This window comes from Xylocopa sonorina, chromosome 7 (genome assembly GCF_050948175.1).
Source record: "Xylocopa sonorina isolate GNS202 chromosome 7, iyXylSono1_principal, whole genome shotgun sequence".
Classification (NCBI taxonomy): domain Eukaryota; kingdom Metazoa; phylum Arthropoda; class Insecta; order Hymenoptera; family Apidae; genus Xylocopa; species Xylocopa sonorina.
Window position 1 is genome coordinate 9,228,260 of NC_135199.1, and position 16,381 is coordinate 9,244,640.

The 16,381-nt window shown below is 49.9% G+C and overlaps 1 long non-coding RNA gene across 1 annotated transcript in view; it reads left to right on the plus strand.

The window, feature by feature from the left end:
* LOC143425121 (uncharacterized) overlaps nucleotides 1-16,138 on the plus strand; it is a 101,312-nt gene extending 85,174 nt beyond the window's left edge. Inside the window, exon 3 of the long non-coding RNA XR_013102007.1 lies at nucleotides 16,074-16,138. This is a non-coding gene — a long non-coding RNA (uncharacterized LOC143425121). The remainder of the gene's footprint in view (nucleotides 1-16,073) is intronic.
* The last annotated feature ends 243 nt before the right edge of the window (nucleotides 16,139-16,381 follow it).

The window sequence follows — 16,381 nt, forward strand, 5'->3', positions numbered from 1 at the left end:
AACGAGCTCGTTATCAGCGACGAGATAGCAGGGACGTCTTCATCGGGAAGTTTCACAATAAGTCGCCACCCCCGTCCGCGTTTGCAATTTCTTCGCGCGCGTGTGCCGCGTCGTTATCGACTCGTCAAATAATAATTGATGAGCAAATTAGAGCGGCAGATACGACGTGAATAAAACAGGAAAGCGTCGCTCGGAAACTTTCGCACCGAATACGAAATATCAACCTCGAGGGCGCGCGGATGAGCGTGCATAATTCAGCGATTAACTTCCGCGCCCGACCCTCCGGTTTTTCCCGCTCCGCGTCGCGGTTTTCATCTGTGACCGACTTGCCCGCGAAATTATCGTCGAGCGCTCTCGATCGTCGAACGATCGAGACGACGCTGCTCTTCTTGTCGCTGCTCGCCTTGCGCTCGCCGCGTTGCCCGCGCGAGGTGCATTAAAATTTATGCCCCGGGGGTGAAACGCACGGCGCGCGATCTGTCCAGCGGTGTTACAGCCGCTCGAACCAATGGACCCGACGTTGGAATGGAAAAAATGTTTCAGATAAAAGTTGCATGATTTAAAGACTGCGCCACACCGGCCATCCTCCATCATCCCTCCGCGCCCACCCTTTCTACCCCTTTCCCAAACCTTCCTACGCTGCCCTCCGTCTCGCTCCCGCTGCTTTCGCACCTATTTTTCCTCCTTTCCCGCGTAAACTCGCTCTCGACCCATGCTCCACCGTGAAATATTATTATTTTTTTTTTTTTTTTCAACAACCCTCCGCGCTGCGTAACCCGTTGCTGTATCAGCGCGCGCGCTCGCAAGCTCGTTGCAAATAAGATTTACGGGAATCCGATGACGTACGATTACGTAACCGTTTCGATAACTAAATTGTAAGTTACGAGCGCGATGTGTCTTGATTCGACTTAGAGAATCGTCCCTGGGACGGGGGTATTTGTCACCGGGCGATATTCACTCTGTTTCGCGCGCGCACCCCGTTTCGAGATTTATGGCGGCAAGAACGACGCTGCCTGTTCGCGTGTAATCGGATAAAAAATACACCCGGGGACAAAAGGGTCGCGGAATAAGCGCCGTATTGTTTCTATCCCTCCCGGGTGATCTATGGATCCTTCTGAATAATTGTGATACAAGTTTTTGGTGTTGCATCGGGTGTTTGGCAACGATGAAAGGTCTGGGACGTCTGCGCGGCGGACCTGTTCACGCGCCGCTCTATTTCTGTGCTCGCGAAGTGTTTCACGAGGGTAAGGACGAATTAGGTTGGCACATGGCAAGACTGGTCGGCTAGGAATGCGTTAATAAGATCATTCGGACGCTCTTCACTCTTAGGCTAGTATTCTGTCTCCTCAATCTCTTCTCTCTCTATTAAATCTGTCTTTTTCATTTAACCCTCGAAGCTTTCCAGTTTTCGTAACATGTTCATGGATCCTCTGGTACCATTTTCGTTTCTTTCTTTCTCGCAACTGTTGCACAGGACAAAGTTCAACCGTTTGGCGCAGGTATTATAAAAAAAAAAAAAAGGAAATGCGTATCAAAATGTGTACGAATATTCCTCTGCGAGGATTGTAATTATGTAAAGCAGAAAGAGAGACGCGGGGCAAGAGATTGAATTATTTTATCAACGACGTTTGGCCGTTCGAAAAGCGTCGACGGGTGAAACGGTTAAGCACCCTTCGCGCGCTGCGTCCTCTGTTTCGCGTTCCACGATTCTCTTAATTTCAGTCGCGTTTTTTAACGAGTGAAAACAAGTCGACGACTTCGACTTCGCGTAACGAGATAGCGGAGGCGCGGTGCGCGCGGGCACACGTGTACGAATTAGCGTCACGTAGAGGCGATATTAACGTCAGCCAGTGCGGGATAATTATATTGTCTATTCTTCCGGCGGCCAGCCGACGTCGCTGTTAGCTTTCCCCGATAAGATAAGCCGAAGTTGGAGTGCATAGAACCGGAGGATTTTAATTAACGCGCCTTCCATATTATATATCGCGACGCGATGCTTAGACCAGCCCCAGCCGTATAATGGCAGCCGGCTTGAGAAATTAATTGGCCCCGCGGCATAATGTAACGACAATCCTCGCACGCTGTAAATTCCACCCTCTGACCTTCTGCTAAATCATCGCGCCGCGGGGCTGAATTTTCCGCGACTTACGCTTCAACCCCTTCCGGTTCTAACCGTGGACTCGCCATCAGCTGGACGCCATCGAGCGATAAAGAATTATTCGACGTATCGTTAAACGAAACGATCTTTCTCTCTTTTCTTCTGTTTCAAATGAGGATATTTAAATTGTAGTATTTTTAATTAATTTTCCACTGAGAGGTATTTTCGTGGAGCAGCAATTCCCGTTAAATTATCGCCAACTCCACCGAGGCATCGAATGCATTAGGAACGTAGCAATAAAACAATCTCGATGCGTATTATATATTTAGAAGTGCAGCGGTGAACCGGGAATGCAAATATTCGTCCAGTAAATCAATGGTAACGCGTTATTAACCCCGTCGAGCGCGCGCGTCCGCGCGGGACCGAGACACTTATAAATTTCCCCCGCGAAGGCGGCATTAACGAGGGAGGTCGTTAATGAATTTCTCAGCGGGCAATCCGGTGGACCAGCCGGAACGTCCATCGAACCACCGATCGTCCAGTTCTGATTTACGCCCGTTGATCCCTGAACCCCGACTGACGGCTCGTTCAGATAGAATCCTCCGCGTTGTTCCGCGTGGGTCCCCCCGCCCCTCACACACCCTCTGTCCCGTCTCCTCGCGCGTTCTTTATTTACACGCGGCTGGCATAAATAATCCGCGCGAATTTATAATGACAATTACCATAAAAATTGTCACACGATAAAACGCTTCGAGAAATTTACGACGCCGGCCGGAAACGGGATTTTCGGAACGCGGCTGAAGCCGCTGAAGAAGGGTGGCTAGAGACCCTCCGCCTCCGCAGAGGTCTGACCCGTCTAACCCTCTTCTGCCCTCTTCGTTATCCTCCCTCGACGTCCACCGTGCAACTTTACAGCCAATTATTCTATGCGTAGCTTTATCGTACTCGTATCTCCTCTCCGTGGATGGCTCACCGTTCTCCACTGAATAGTTTACCGTGCAGTCAACGAATGCGTTTGTTGATGTAACGCGAGATCGAGCGGAACACGTCGCTGCGTTAGTCGTGGACTCGCGAACGGTGGATTATCAGGGTTTCAAGGAATCGATCGTTTCGCTTTTAATAACGCGTGCGATTCGAAAAGTTACGATACGATCGTTTGTTTAATATTCGGCAGGTATTCGATCGAATATTTTGTTCACGGATATTTAACGAAACCGGAACGCGGCGTTGGATCGTATCGCGGCGCCGTGGGGCGGACACCGTTCCAAATAAGCGGGCCAGGATGGTATTTCGAATAATAAGCGAAACAGAAATAATGTTTTCAATTTTTATCCCCACACCCCCCCGCCGCGAATCGTTGGGCATCGATGGGAAGCGCGGACGCGCCCGTCCGGCCGACGCATCGAGTAATTTATAAAAATACGGGAAAAAGTGGAATGTAAATTTCCTGGATGCGTTTTGCATGAAATGAGCCGGCTCATAAATATTGGAATTTTATTCAGTAGCTACATTTCGGGAACCGGACGGTCCGACGCTCGTTATAGATCGCCCCTTTTCTGTATTGCCAAGCATCTGTTGTATTTCGCATTTTTCCCCTCTTTTTTTTTCCTTCCTTTTTTTTCCTTTTTTATTTTTGCCCCGCGAAATACGACCATTGTGCAGAGCTTGTTTAACGGAATGAACTGCACGAAATTTCAACGGGAAACCCATCGATTGCGTCGTGGCTGTTTAACGGAAAGAGCTTTGCACAAATTTCGAACGCGCCTACCCTTTTACTCGCCCCTTTCGCAGTTATAATATCCACGGGATTTCGTTGATCGAGAAAAATCGTGCGCACCTTTGTGGCGCCAAGATTCCTGCGAATCTTGTAGTGGCGTGACAGTGGGATCCTTTGAGTTCTTAAATTCCATAAGTATAGCGGAAAGGGCTTTCGACGCTTTCGACTTTAGGGGTGCCAAGGTTAAATTTGGTACTTTTTCTATGTCCATGATTACTCGATTCTTCGAGCGCCATTGGCGTTATAATTTTCAACGTTCTCAGACTTTGGTGCTATTGAAGTTATTGAATTTTTTGAATGACCGTGAACTCTTGGCTTCTTTTCACCCCTTCGTCGCTTTTTTCCTTTCGATTCTACCTAGATGGCATTTAAATTTCACAGATCTCTGAACTCTCGTACTATTAAAATTATTTCCATTTCTGGATCCTTACGTATTAGTGCGAAGACTCTAAATATTAAAGAGGAAATTAATTAAGCCACCCGCCGCGTCTGTAGTTTCGCACGCGTTCGCGCGATAAATATTAAGACGTTGACTGGGACGTCGGAAGACCCTCGTCGAGGAACATTCGAGGGGCATAAAAGCGGAGTTTTTACGGTGTCAAAGTTGAAACGAAGGAAACGTTGTCACCAGCGTCCCGTTAACCCCGTCAGATCGTTGGCATGCAAAATGGAGGACGGTAAACCGGCGAACGCGTCGGATAGGTGCAGCGCGTCACGGTGAAGCGGCGTTTTTAAAGAAACATACACTAAAATGAAACGACACCCACGGGGTCGACCTTGTCACCGTCCACCGGTGTCACCGCCCGTTTACGATGATCCCGAGTCTTTATATAAAGTGGAGCACCGAGGAATTCTCGCGGGCGTTCGCTCCTCGTGGTCAATTTTCGAAACGACTTGACGCGGCGTGGAAATTTTTTCACAGAGGAGACCGCGCGCAGCTTCATCCTTTTATCCCTCAATTATCTTTTAATTAACTTCTTCGCAGACGCTCCGTCCAGAATTTCGTGACCTTCGTTAAACGAGAGAAACGCAATTGGAGGCGGAATAAACGATATTCGACGATCGAGTCGCAACGCGCGAGATGCGACCGCCGATAAGTGACAACGTAGACCTCGCTAGACCCGACAGAGACATAATTGAACGTAACTCTTTCTCCCCCCCTTTCCTCCTTTTTTTCTAGACCCCAGATTGCACGTATAGCCGAGCAGCGCAGGGCGATCAATCAGCGGCGTGACTTGCCGCTTTCGTTTTTAATTAGAACGCTTCCGCGCGGTATCGGCTCGCTCCATAAATAATGCTCGCCTTTTTTGCCGGCCGTTTGAGCACGATAATCAAATTCTGATAAATTCCGCCGCGAAGTCCCCCGGTAAAAAGTAAATTATCAGACGTTACACGCGAACCGTTAATATCGAACCGTTTCGTTCCTCGCGTCACCAACGTACGTACAAGTTCACCAAGCACGATCGAACCTCGAGGTCAACTCGCTGGAAACTCGCGTCGTTGGAAGATATAAATCGACGTTTAACACGTTGTGAGTTCAAACGAGAGAAAAAACTGAGAAGCTTCGCTGACAAAATCAAACTCCACGCAAAAGTGCGCGAGATTGAGGCAACGAAATGAAGCGGGACCAGTCGTACGTGCAGATTCGATCGTCGCTTCCTCTTAGCGGGGTTCGCCACGTTCGCTGGCGACGTACGAGGACTAGGGGAGGTTACGCGGTATTGCTGGCGTGTAAAGGTGGAACGTTCCACGTCTTGAGATGCGCATACATTACGGACACGCGATCTCTCGGTACGACCGACCGCGGCACTGAAAATTACAATTTAAATGGCCGCCGTCCGTTCCCTCGTGCTCGCTTATCTCCTTGTTTTCATCTAAACATCTCATTTTTATGCGCCATTCAAATTCCACACCCTCCCCGGGGTTTCGAGCCCCGGTCACGCGATACCGCGTCGTTGTCACTTTCCGCGGCCTTTTTCCGCTGCAGCCCGCCTCGCGCGTTTCTACGTCCGCGCTCTCAGAAACGCGACAACCGCCCCGCGTAACGTTGGAGAACTTGAAGCTGGGAGCTTCGAGATCGCCGCGACCCGTAGGTTTCCAGTGAATTATCGGCCCGTTCTAATCCACGCTCGACGTTTTGCACGCGTACACAGTTAGAACGCGTACCACCGATACGCATCTTGGCAATTATGTAGGACGTTATTAAATTAAAACAACGAGCGGTCGATTAAATCGAAACGAGACGGAATCGCGCTCGCAGAAATGAAGACGCTCGGATCGAGATATTTATTCGAAGAAGAGTTAAGGAACGTCCGCGATAGCATCGGGTAACCTCGTTGCGCGCGGAACGCGTCAGGTTTCGCTGGCTTTGAGGAACGATCTCGACGATTGAAAATTATCCTTCAATTATACGACCGCGGCGCGCTCGCGCTCCCGAAGGATACCTTAAAGCGCTATTAATTTCATCGGACGCAATCTCGCAACAAGTCTCCCGGTGGCAGCTCGGTGGTGCCCCGCGATAACCTCGATTCAGCGAAAAAAAAAAAAAAAAACCCCCTCGCGCGGCCCAATTTCCATCTGACCGCGGCGCGTTTGAAATTCAGCGTCACAGTCACTTGTCTCTACGGAACTGTAATTTTTCAGATAATTGCGCGTGATATACAGCCAGCTGGCACGCGATCTTACGTCGCCGCCGCGCCGCGGGAGGAACGCCGCGCAATTAGCCGTATTGACGCGGAAATCGGCTGCCGCGGCGTTCTAACGTGATCAAACTGCAGCTTTATTACTGCCAGCCGATAGCCGATAACCCAATATCCCCCGATTAGAGATAGTCGGCAATAATTAATAACGCTTATCGATAGCGCCGGCAATAAAATCGGGGGACGGAACGACGCGCGGGGTTTTAATGCCCCTCCTCTGACCAGCTACTCCCCCCCTCTATATTCCGATCAATTGATACGCCAACGCGAAGCTGTGTTCTCGCGGCTAACACCGCTTTCTATTATCGCGGTATCGGTTTAACAGCCGACGTTCGTCTTTTCGCGACCTGCTATTTTCGTTTCAAATCGATCGAGAGGAATTCCTGGCGAACGTTTCCGTTCCTGCGTTCTGTGGTACCTCTTCTAGGCCTACGTAGCCGATTCTCTGCTCGATTACATTGGAATCAGAGCTGCGAATCTGTTATGAATCGCGACAGTCGCTGTGAGACACGCGCGCTTCTAATTATAAGTTAATTGGCGAGATCGATCGGTCGATCGTCACAGGAATGGCCCACTCGAGGAACGGGCGCGGTTTCTTTTTCCACGGAGCCGTGTTCCGGATCGAAGCGGCCCGTGGAAATCGGCTGATTGAACCGGCGATAATGGATTTAGGAAACGCGCCCGGTTTGATTAATCGCGGCCCCCGCTCTATCGATTAATTGTTGCCTTCGACAGGCGCGGGAAATCGGGCTCGCGTTACGCTTCTGCACCCTCGGATCCTCGTGAAAATTCCCGCGAGACGATTCTGCGTTGGTTTTTTGGCAATTGACGAGATTGAACGACTCACTTTTCGCACTTGGAACCGTTCGAAAGTGGCTCGAATTGGAAACTAAAGATCGCCTGCTCGATTTCGAAGGGTTGATGTTAGAGGTTTTTAAAAGAACTCTGTCAAAAATTAAAGATTCTAATTCGCTTTTTTTCGTAATGTGCGACACCCTATTATCGAGAGGGACGACTAAGCAGCTTCCATCGATTAAACACACGATATGTACATTCCATTTCCAGCTACGTCCTGAATCCTTTGGTAAACATCGATATCGGATAGACAGTTCCGCTTTCGAGGGCCAAAAGCGTCCCCACTCGATGCGGATGTTTAACACTAAAAGTACGAATTTTCTCGATCTGCTCGCGAGCGAGCTATAAAACCCTCATTAAGTCGACTACCGATTACCAACAACTTAAATTTCAAATGCTTATCCGTATTATTGAATCCTTAAACAGTCAAACGACACTTGCAATCAATAAACCATCGAGAGTTCCTCGTTAAAATAATAAACTAACCAACAAGTTCGTTAAAAATAAAGCGTAACGATGGTCAGCTTATCAAAAGCAGGTGGTCATCGAAAAGAGTGACCGCGCGTTCTTCCGCGTAATTAATTTTATACGATCCTCGATCGCCACCCCTCGGGGGTGGCACGAGCGACCTTTCGCCGCGCGACACCGAACGCCGCCGCGGCGAAACTTCCGCGATTGTTTTGAAACGAAGGTAAATTTAATTTACCGGCTAATTATCGCCCGCGCAAAGTTCCGAATTAAACTTGTAATTGGCTTTCGCTTGATTCGAAGAAATTGCGCCGGGCCACGCCGCACCTGGCCCGCGACTGTAATCCGCGAGGCGTGCACGCGCGTCGTCGACCTTTGACCGAGTCGCTTTCCGTGTGCGTTTCCGCTCGATTGAGCGACCCGTTTTAATGAAACCTCGTCGGAGATTCGGAGGTAAACGCGTATCATTGGCTGGGTTACTCGCAAAGCGCTGTCTATTAAGAGCGCAATGCTTTCATCGATCTTTCGTGCGCGTGAAAAAGAAATGGCCTACTTGTAGCATCTGCGAAGTAACAGATAAGAAGCGTGTACAAGTTCGCGACAGTGGTACAGACGATGTTTCAGGATAAAAAGACAGTCTGGTTCAGGTTAGCGTTACTTGAAGTACCGCTTATTTTCAGAGGAGGTTCACAAATAGCTGCCGGTGGGATTGCGTGATTCACATCACACGGCGCACTGATTCACGCTGAAACAGTACGTACGCGCGTTCTTCTCGTACTTTCGAAATTCACCGTTCCACAATGGCGGCAGTGGCGGATCCTAAATACCGCGAGACCAGTGTTTCGCTGCCGACGGAGAACAAGTTCCGCGCTATTAACCTCTCCAGCGGTCCTTCCTACAGCGTTCCTCGAATTGGTCGATCGAGGAAAAGTCGCGAAGGCATGAATAAGGTGAAACGCGAATCGAAACACCTACGAGAGGAGGCACGCGGTCGCGTCGCACCCGTTTCTTTTCAACCCTATCGAGAGCGCACCGGTCGATAAGTGCCCGGCTAATGGGCTGAAATGTCTGAAAAATTATTACCCAAAGGCATCCTCCGCGCGCGGCAGGGCGGCGTTTCGGTTCTTTTGGTCGTACTCGAGCCGTAAGACCGTGCCACCGGCAATCTTCTATCTTCTGGTAATTAACCGCTTCCTTAAACCGAACCGTATCTCCCCTTATCTGCCCCGGCGCATCTACCCCGCGTGGTTACACGCACGCACGCACACGGACACGCGCCCGCCCACGGTACACGTAACAACCTCAAAACAAAGACTTCGTTTTCCCAGACTGGCTCCTTCCGCGACACGCCGCTCCACGCACGTCAATTGGACGCTAATGATTCCGCGATTCCTTGGAAACGAGCGAGCTACTTTTGTCCCGACCTAACGAGTTCCGAACGGCGACGTCCGCCATTTTGGTTGCACCGGATAGAAGACGCGACGCAAGAGGTTGTTACGCTCGCGCGATCGTCGCGTGGCGCCCGTGAATTTTCGTACGACGCGGAGGAGAGTCGCGAGACAGGTGTGAGAATAGACGAGAGACAACCCCGTTGAACGGAATCAACGAATCGTCCACGCGCGCTTTTAACGACGCTCCGTTCTTTACAGGAGCCACTGTATTATAGTCTCGTTAACTTGATAAGCAAATATAGATGTCATTCCCTTTTCGCCCCGTTTATTCGTTCCTTTCTCTTTTTACGGCTAACGTACGCGCTCTATTATACTCTCCGCGGTGCCTTTATCGGTATTGTTTCCCCGAGTTATTCATATTTTACGACGGCATTAGTCGAAACACATAGGAAACAGATAGGGGGCCATGCTTCAGCCACCGTGACACAAGTAGATTTCCATTCCTTCGTGAATAAAACCAGGCACACGCTATAGGTGCATTACAGTACGCTCGTTATACGTATAGCCCCGTGGCTCTCCTCCCCCTCGCGCTCTCAATAGTTCATTTCCAACGTCTCATAAATTTACAAGTATAAATTTACAATTTGAATACGGGGACGAGCGGCCATTCCCGACCGTCAAAGACTGTCCCCTGCGCACATCCAGCGGGGAATTAGAACGGAAACTTCCTCTATTTCTTAACGCCGCGAGCACTTTCCGCTCGTTACAACCCCTCGGAGATCGATGAGAAATCTCTGGTCGCAGCGACGCGTAACGTGCCCATTTTCACGCGACGGTCGCCGCGGTTCGAACAACCGCGTCGCGAATTACCGCGGGAAGCTGGAGAACGTCGCAAGCGCGCAAAGTCTCGTCGATCGAGGGGGGCGAACGACGAGGGAAATGGCCACGCCAAGTGGAGAACGCGGAGCCGTTACGGTTAATTCGATTTTTCGTTTAGAACAACGAGCCATGGTGCGCGGCAACAAGCGGTCGGTAATAAGTAGGAAATTAGGGAAATTCGTGGCATTGCGTTCCCAGTGAATGGACGAGTAGATTCCGGAATTTGGGCCGAATTACCATCAGAAATTCCGAACGCCTGGCCAGGCAGCGTGGCCGCGGCTACGTCGCTGTTGGTTCGCGCGAACCTGTCGCAGCGTCGCGGATCCTCGCGCGGCGGCCACCCTCCTCCCCCCGCTTGTTTCGATCGATACACACACCGCGGCGGTTATTATATTTTCGTCACGCTATTAGCCAATTAAATCGCTGTATTACTTCCGATCGTTATCAATCCGTTTAAACGGATCCGGTAACGATCCTTTCGCCTGGTTCTTTCGCCTGGCCCCGATCGATTATTCCGTTTCGCGCCTAGCTTGCTGGAAAATTGTCCGCCGCCCCTTTCTGTTTTATCGCGTGATCGTTTTTACGCGCCCCATTATTGCCTGTCCACGTGTTTTCCTTCGAGTAATGAGAACGCGTGAGGGACGTGTAATTTCCGCGGGGTCCGCCGCGATATTTACCCTCGACCCTTTCTCGCGTATTTTAATTCGACCGCGGTTACAGGCGACCCCGCGCGGAAGAGCGCGCTTTCTTTCGCGCGTTTTGAATATTTCATCGTGTGTCCAGGGTCCCCGTGAACTGGGTGGTAAACTTCGCAGAGGTGCAGCGTAAACGTCTCGATTCGAGGAAACACCGCGCGCGTACGATTAATTATGGTGAATTTTCAAGCGCTCGCCTGTATTTCTATTGAAATATTCGCAGTGGATTCGCATATTTTATTCAACGTTTTCCGCCAACTACTTATCGTTCCGAGAGATCTGAAATTACGAGACCCGCATGGCGCGCCCGACATCGACGGCCCGTGTACGACCGCAGAGCTCAAAGGGTTAAACACGTCGATTAGAATAGAACAACCACGTGCTGTGGTCTGCCACAGAACTTCGTGTCACAGACGGGAATGCTGTTTTTCGTAGCGCCACTTGAAAGGCAGAGACACAGCGGCTGGCAAGTGGCGCTGCGCATTTCGTCGAGCAATGCGCGGCGCCGCAGAAGTAAGTCCCTCTTATCGAGGGACAATTTTTGAAAACCAACGATTAAGCTTCGCGTAACTTCGATCTTTCCACGGTATTCATCGCTGCGTCGTTGTAACTAGAAAATTATTAACTTCTGCCACTTGTTTTCACTGTATCCGACTGTTTCTCTCGATTCTCTCTCGTGGAAACACTCGCAGACTTTGAACCTTTTTTGCTCCCCTCTCGTCACCCGTTACCCTAATTTCGATACGTGTGTGCAGAGGGGCTGAAACAGTGGAGGGGCCTTACAAAAGCTCAATTACACGGCTGCTCGAAAAGAGAAAACTTGGAAAGTTCGTGATTGTTTAACGTTTCACGAGCGAACGAGAGAGAGAGAGAGAGAGAGAACTGAAAACGCGTTACGGTGAGTGAACGAAGCACCATTTAACCGACGGCGCGATTTTAAAGTCATTTGGCACAGTTAAAAGACCCGACCAAAGAACTCATTACCGGAAAATGAATGGTCGTTGAAATTTTCATTGTCTTCGGGACTTAGCTCGAAATGTGCAATGCGATTCGTGCCCGCGCGCTAGGGATCGAACGATACAGGGTGAAACGGTGGCGGGGGTGGTAAATTGGAACGAATTCACGGCGGACGAGTGTTGCCGCGAAAGATATTTCCAACCACTTGACTTCGATGGCGATTCATTTGTTTTATTTACCTTAACCCTTTTAAAATTCCATCGATAAATTTATCCCCGGAGCGGAGCACCGCATTCAGGCCGTTCCGCGACGGAATTTATCGTTTTCCAATGTGACACAGGCGGCTGGCGTTGCCTTTCGAGCCAAACATTTGTTAATCGTCCGCATCGAAGGGGCGATAACTTTCTCTGCCAGACTGTACCCACGGTGGATACGTTCGAAACGATGAGTCCGCGTTCGGTGCACGCGTTAAACGACGGGGGATTGCGTCCCGTTGACGTCACAGGACACGTCGCTCAAAGGCTGAGAATGGCCGGAAGTCGTGAAATGGGATTACCTGTTCCTACGTACGCGACCGTACCAAGGTGATAATTGAATAGATAGCCGACGTCGTTGCCTCCACCCACTCTCTTCTTCGATTTTCCTTCGTTAGCCGCCGCAATGTGTGCCGTTCCTTCTCCCCTTTTCTTTTTCAACAGCGAAACAATGAAAAATCTTGTCCCACGGTAATTTAATACAAGACGCTTGGCTGGTTTAACTCGATCGCCCGCGCGCAGGGAAATTAAGTTTGATTTTTGTCAAGCCCTTCTGTGTTATTTAAACCGCGGCAAAATTTATTTTCCGCGCCACGCTCGCTCGTATATTCCCGAGATCGTCGCGTAAGTTAAAATCGCTTTGGTTCCAAGTTTCAACAATAATCCTGCCGATTAATTAAATCTCCGCAACCGAGCTGCTTCGAGAAGCTTCGAAATAAACTTTCACCCGGCCCTGTCCTAATCTCGCGAGGACCGTAACCTTCCAGCCGTCAACCTGCCCAATGATTATCCCGACTATTAATCAAATCTCCAATATCGCGACCGCCGTGTCTACAACCCCCTCAAGCCAAACTCCACCCCAATTCTGGCCACGGTATCGTCGCCCCCTCCAACTGAGAGCTACGAAAAACGCGCGACGTCCCCGTCGTCGAAAGCTTCCGCCCTCTTCATCCGTCGAATTCGTTACCGTTCTCTCGACGACGAGCAGCGGTCGCGAGAGGGAGAAGGGCTTTGGGGGTTGACGAGCGTTCCAACCAGACCAACCGCGACGTTTTCGTTTCCTCGTTTCGTCTCGCGACGGGCAAGAGAGGGATCCGATTAACGAGGACGGTTTAACACGCGTCCCCGTGCCTCTAGTGTCCTCCGCGCGACACGCGAAGGGGGTGCGTGTGCGTGGACGACGGTTTCTACACGTGTACCGCGGGTATTTCTTGCGACGCGCGCGCGGTACCCTCCTTTTGATCTCTTTTTAGCCGTCGAGTGCAATCGAGGCCCCGGTTCGCGCGGGTTTCAAGCACCAACGGAGCCACGAGAGGGAAACACGCTCGGGGACCACGGCGAATACGGGGTACCAACGTAGGGGGAGGCGGCCTCGTCGGGGTTTGCATGTGTTTCGACTAATTAACATACGTGAAAATCCTCTTAATTGGGTGATTAAACGCCTGCGGAGACACTCTAATGGGGAACCACCCCTCCATCGTCCCCCTTCTTTTTTCTGCTCCTTTCTTCGCCCCGCGCCCCTCCTGTTTCGAACAGAGAGAGAGAGAGCTGCCTTTTCGACCACCGACTCGCCGCTTTTATTTTCGATCCTTATCGCCCGCGTTACTTCTAACGTTCCTCGAAGAGAGAGAGAGAGAGAGAGAGAGGGGGGGAGAGGTAGAAAGGGAGAAAAAGAGTCGGCCCTTCTACCGTGCGCCTCTTCAAAGGGTTAAAAATGAAACAGCGAGCGAAGATCGCTTCTACAACGGTACCAGTGCCTTTTGGCAACCGTATTGTGGGTCCATAGCGGAGTACCTCCGCGGTTAAACATTTGTTTTTCGTAATTGCTCGTCCTCCTTTGCACGCAACGCGCGCGCTCGCGTGCAGGCCGCATCTCGTATTATTAATAAATATAGTTTTTTAAGCCGTAAGCAAAAAATATAAGGATAATTGCTGTTTGCGAGCGGGGCCGCGCCGGTTTTCGCGCGGATTTCGCGAAATACCCGGGCAAGACCGATCATTCTCAGCGGGCAGCCGTTTTTCTAATTAAATGGCCGCGTCGGTAAATAAAGTTGAAGCGGAATTTACGTCAGCTCGATAGCCGGCCGCTCGCAATTACTTGCGCAAAGTTACCGCGAGCCGGATCGGTTCGATACCGGTCAGTCGTTCTCGCGCACGTTTCTCCTCACCCCCTCTTTTTTTCTCACCGCGTGGCGATGGTGGTCCTTTTTTTTCTTTTTTCAATTCCCCCCTTTTTTCTCTCCCTCTCTCACTCTCTCTCTCTCTCTCTCGTAAGGGAAGGGAAAGGATTAAGCGATCGCGCGTGTCTCAGCGGACAAGCTTCGATCCTCGAACGAGGGAAATCGCGAACGGGCCACGGGGGTGTTTAGCGCCGCTCATAACGAAGTATTTGCGTAGCTCGGTTTACTTGGCTCGCCGGGCGGCGTAATTAGGGAAGTTGAAGGGACTTTTGATGGGACTTCGGCTATCCGAACTATTTACGAAGCGAAGACAAATGGAAATTATGTTTTCTTGTTCGCGAGACGTCGCGCGAAACGACGCAGACGACGGGGATAAGGGAGGAAAGGGCGGGCTGCGGGGTGGCAGAGGGACCAGGGCCGCTTCGCTTACCCGGTGATTTTATCCCGAAATAAAATATTTACGGCGTCTTCGTTAACTTCCACTTTCCGAAACTTACCGACAGTTTTTCCAGGAAACATTTAATTAAACCGGTTTTGTTTACCAGTTTACTTTACATCCGGCTACCGGTGTTAAAACGGCCGTGTGTGTTCCTTTGTTAATTGCTTCCACCGTCCTCGTTTCCCTTACTTCGTTCTTAATTACTGACGGCCACCCCTGGCGACTCTGTGTCGTTTCGTTTGTTAAACAGCTGACGACCATTGGTCCGACATTTCTTTCTATCTCAGCGATATCAGCACGGATGGGAATATTTAAGAAATATCTAAGAAAATACGATCGAATTAGAGAAACTTCGAAACGTTGTCGTGCCATTCTGCGTTGTCAGTAGCCATCTCGAAGATACGACAAGGTGTAATAGATCAACGATTCGAATGGTTTGATCGCATAAGCAAAGGATATGTGTCATTTACCGTGCCATCTGGCTTTCGACAACGCCAATTTTCACCACTTCCCCTCTAATCGATCTCATATAAAATTTAGTCCGCTATATCGATCGCGAACATCTCCGCGTCTAATTATTTCCACCTCGAAACGTGTACGAGGGTGCTATCGCGACATATATCTTTCCAAACGATTAACGATCTAAAAAAAGGAAAACTGTTCACAGATCAGACCTATCGCGCGAGATTATCAATGAATTAATTAAAAACGCACGTTTAATCGACCACTTCCGTTGTTCCATTCGATCGTCCGAGCTTTGTTTAATCGTTTACATGTTTTAACGGACTCGGTCGCCGGTCGAAGAGTTTCGTTATCGAAAGTTCCTGCGAGAGGCGTCCAGCTTCGCTCAGAGTTTCGACCGGTAATCGAAGCCTGGACGGCAGTTCTTTCTCTGGAAGCGGAAGCTCGTTTCACCCCCCGTCTCGTTGTTCGAATTCCGCGAGCCCGCCGCGCGTCTTTGACCCGCTCCTCTAATTTAAACTGGCCCCAGACGAGCCTGCTCGCGTGTCGTCCTCCAAGTATTTTCTGCAATTAAATTGACATCTCGTTCGTCAGGGAAAAGTATGATCTGTGGAGAAAGGGAGGGACGATGGGAGGGAGGGGACGCGAGCTTCCCTCTGATCTAAATCGGTCCCGCGAAATTCGCGGAATTTTGGCACGCCCGCCATCCGGAAGGCATTCCGAATGTTCGTCAATCTTTTGTCGTTTACGTTACATTGTGGCCACGGAGAATTCGTTTAGCTGGTTTTATCCTTTACGATCATGTATATAAAAAAAAAAATGTTATCACCGTTGTGATGATGAATTATGTATAACAATTTAAGTATTCTGGATGCGAGATTGTTGTGATACATCGAATGAGAAATGTATATTGTTTCAGACTTGAGACCTGGTGACATGGAACTTCAGTCTTCTACGCAGCTTCACTGAAACTTCCGTCGTCCAGTCTGGAGTGGCAGTTAAAAAGGTACGTGGCACGTGTTACGTTTTATAATTGAACATATTTTTTCAATATTACTTAAATTGGGATACAATGTTTGCGAGAAGAGTGTTAAGAGGCTTTTGTCGCCTTCGACCCTTAGCAAGCGTGCACTCGTCTGAAAGCGAGCGACCGATAGATCTTATTAAAAGCGATATAATAAACGCTGATAATAGCTGACTAAATAACGGCGTAGAACATCGGGGAAA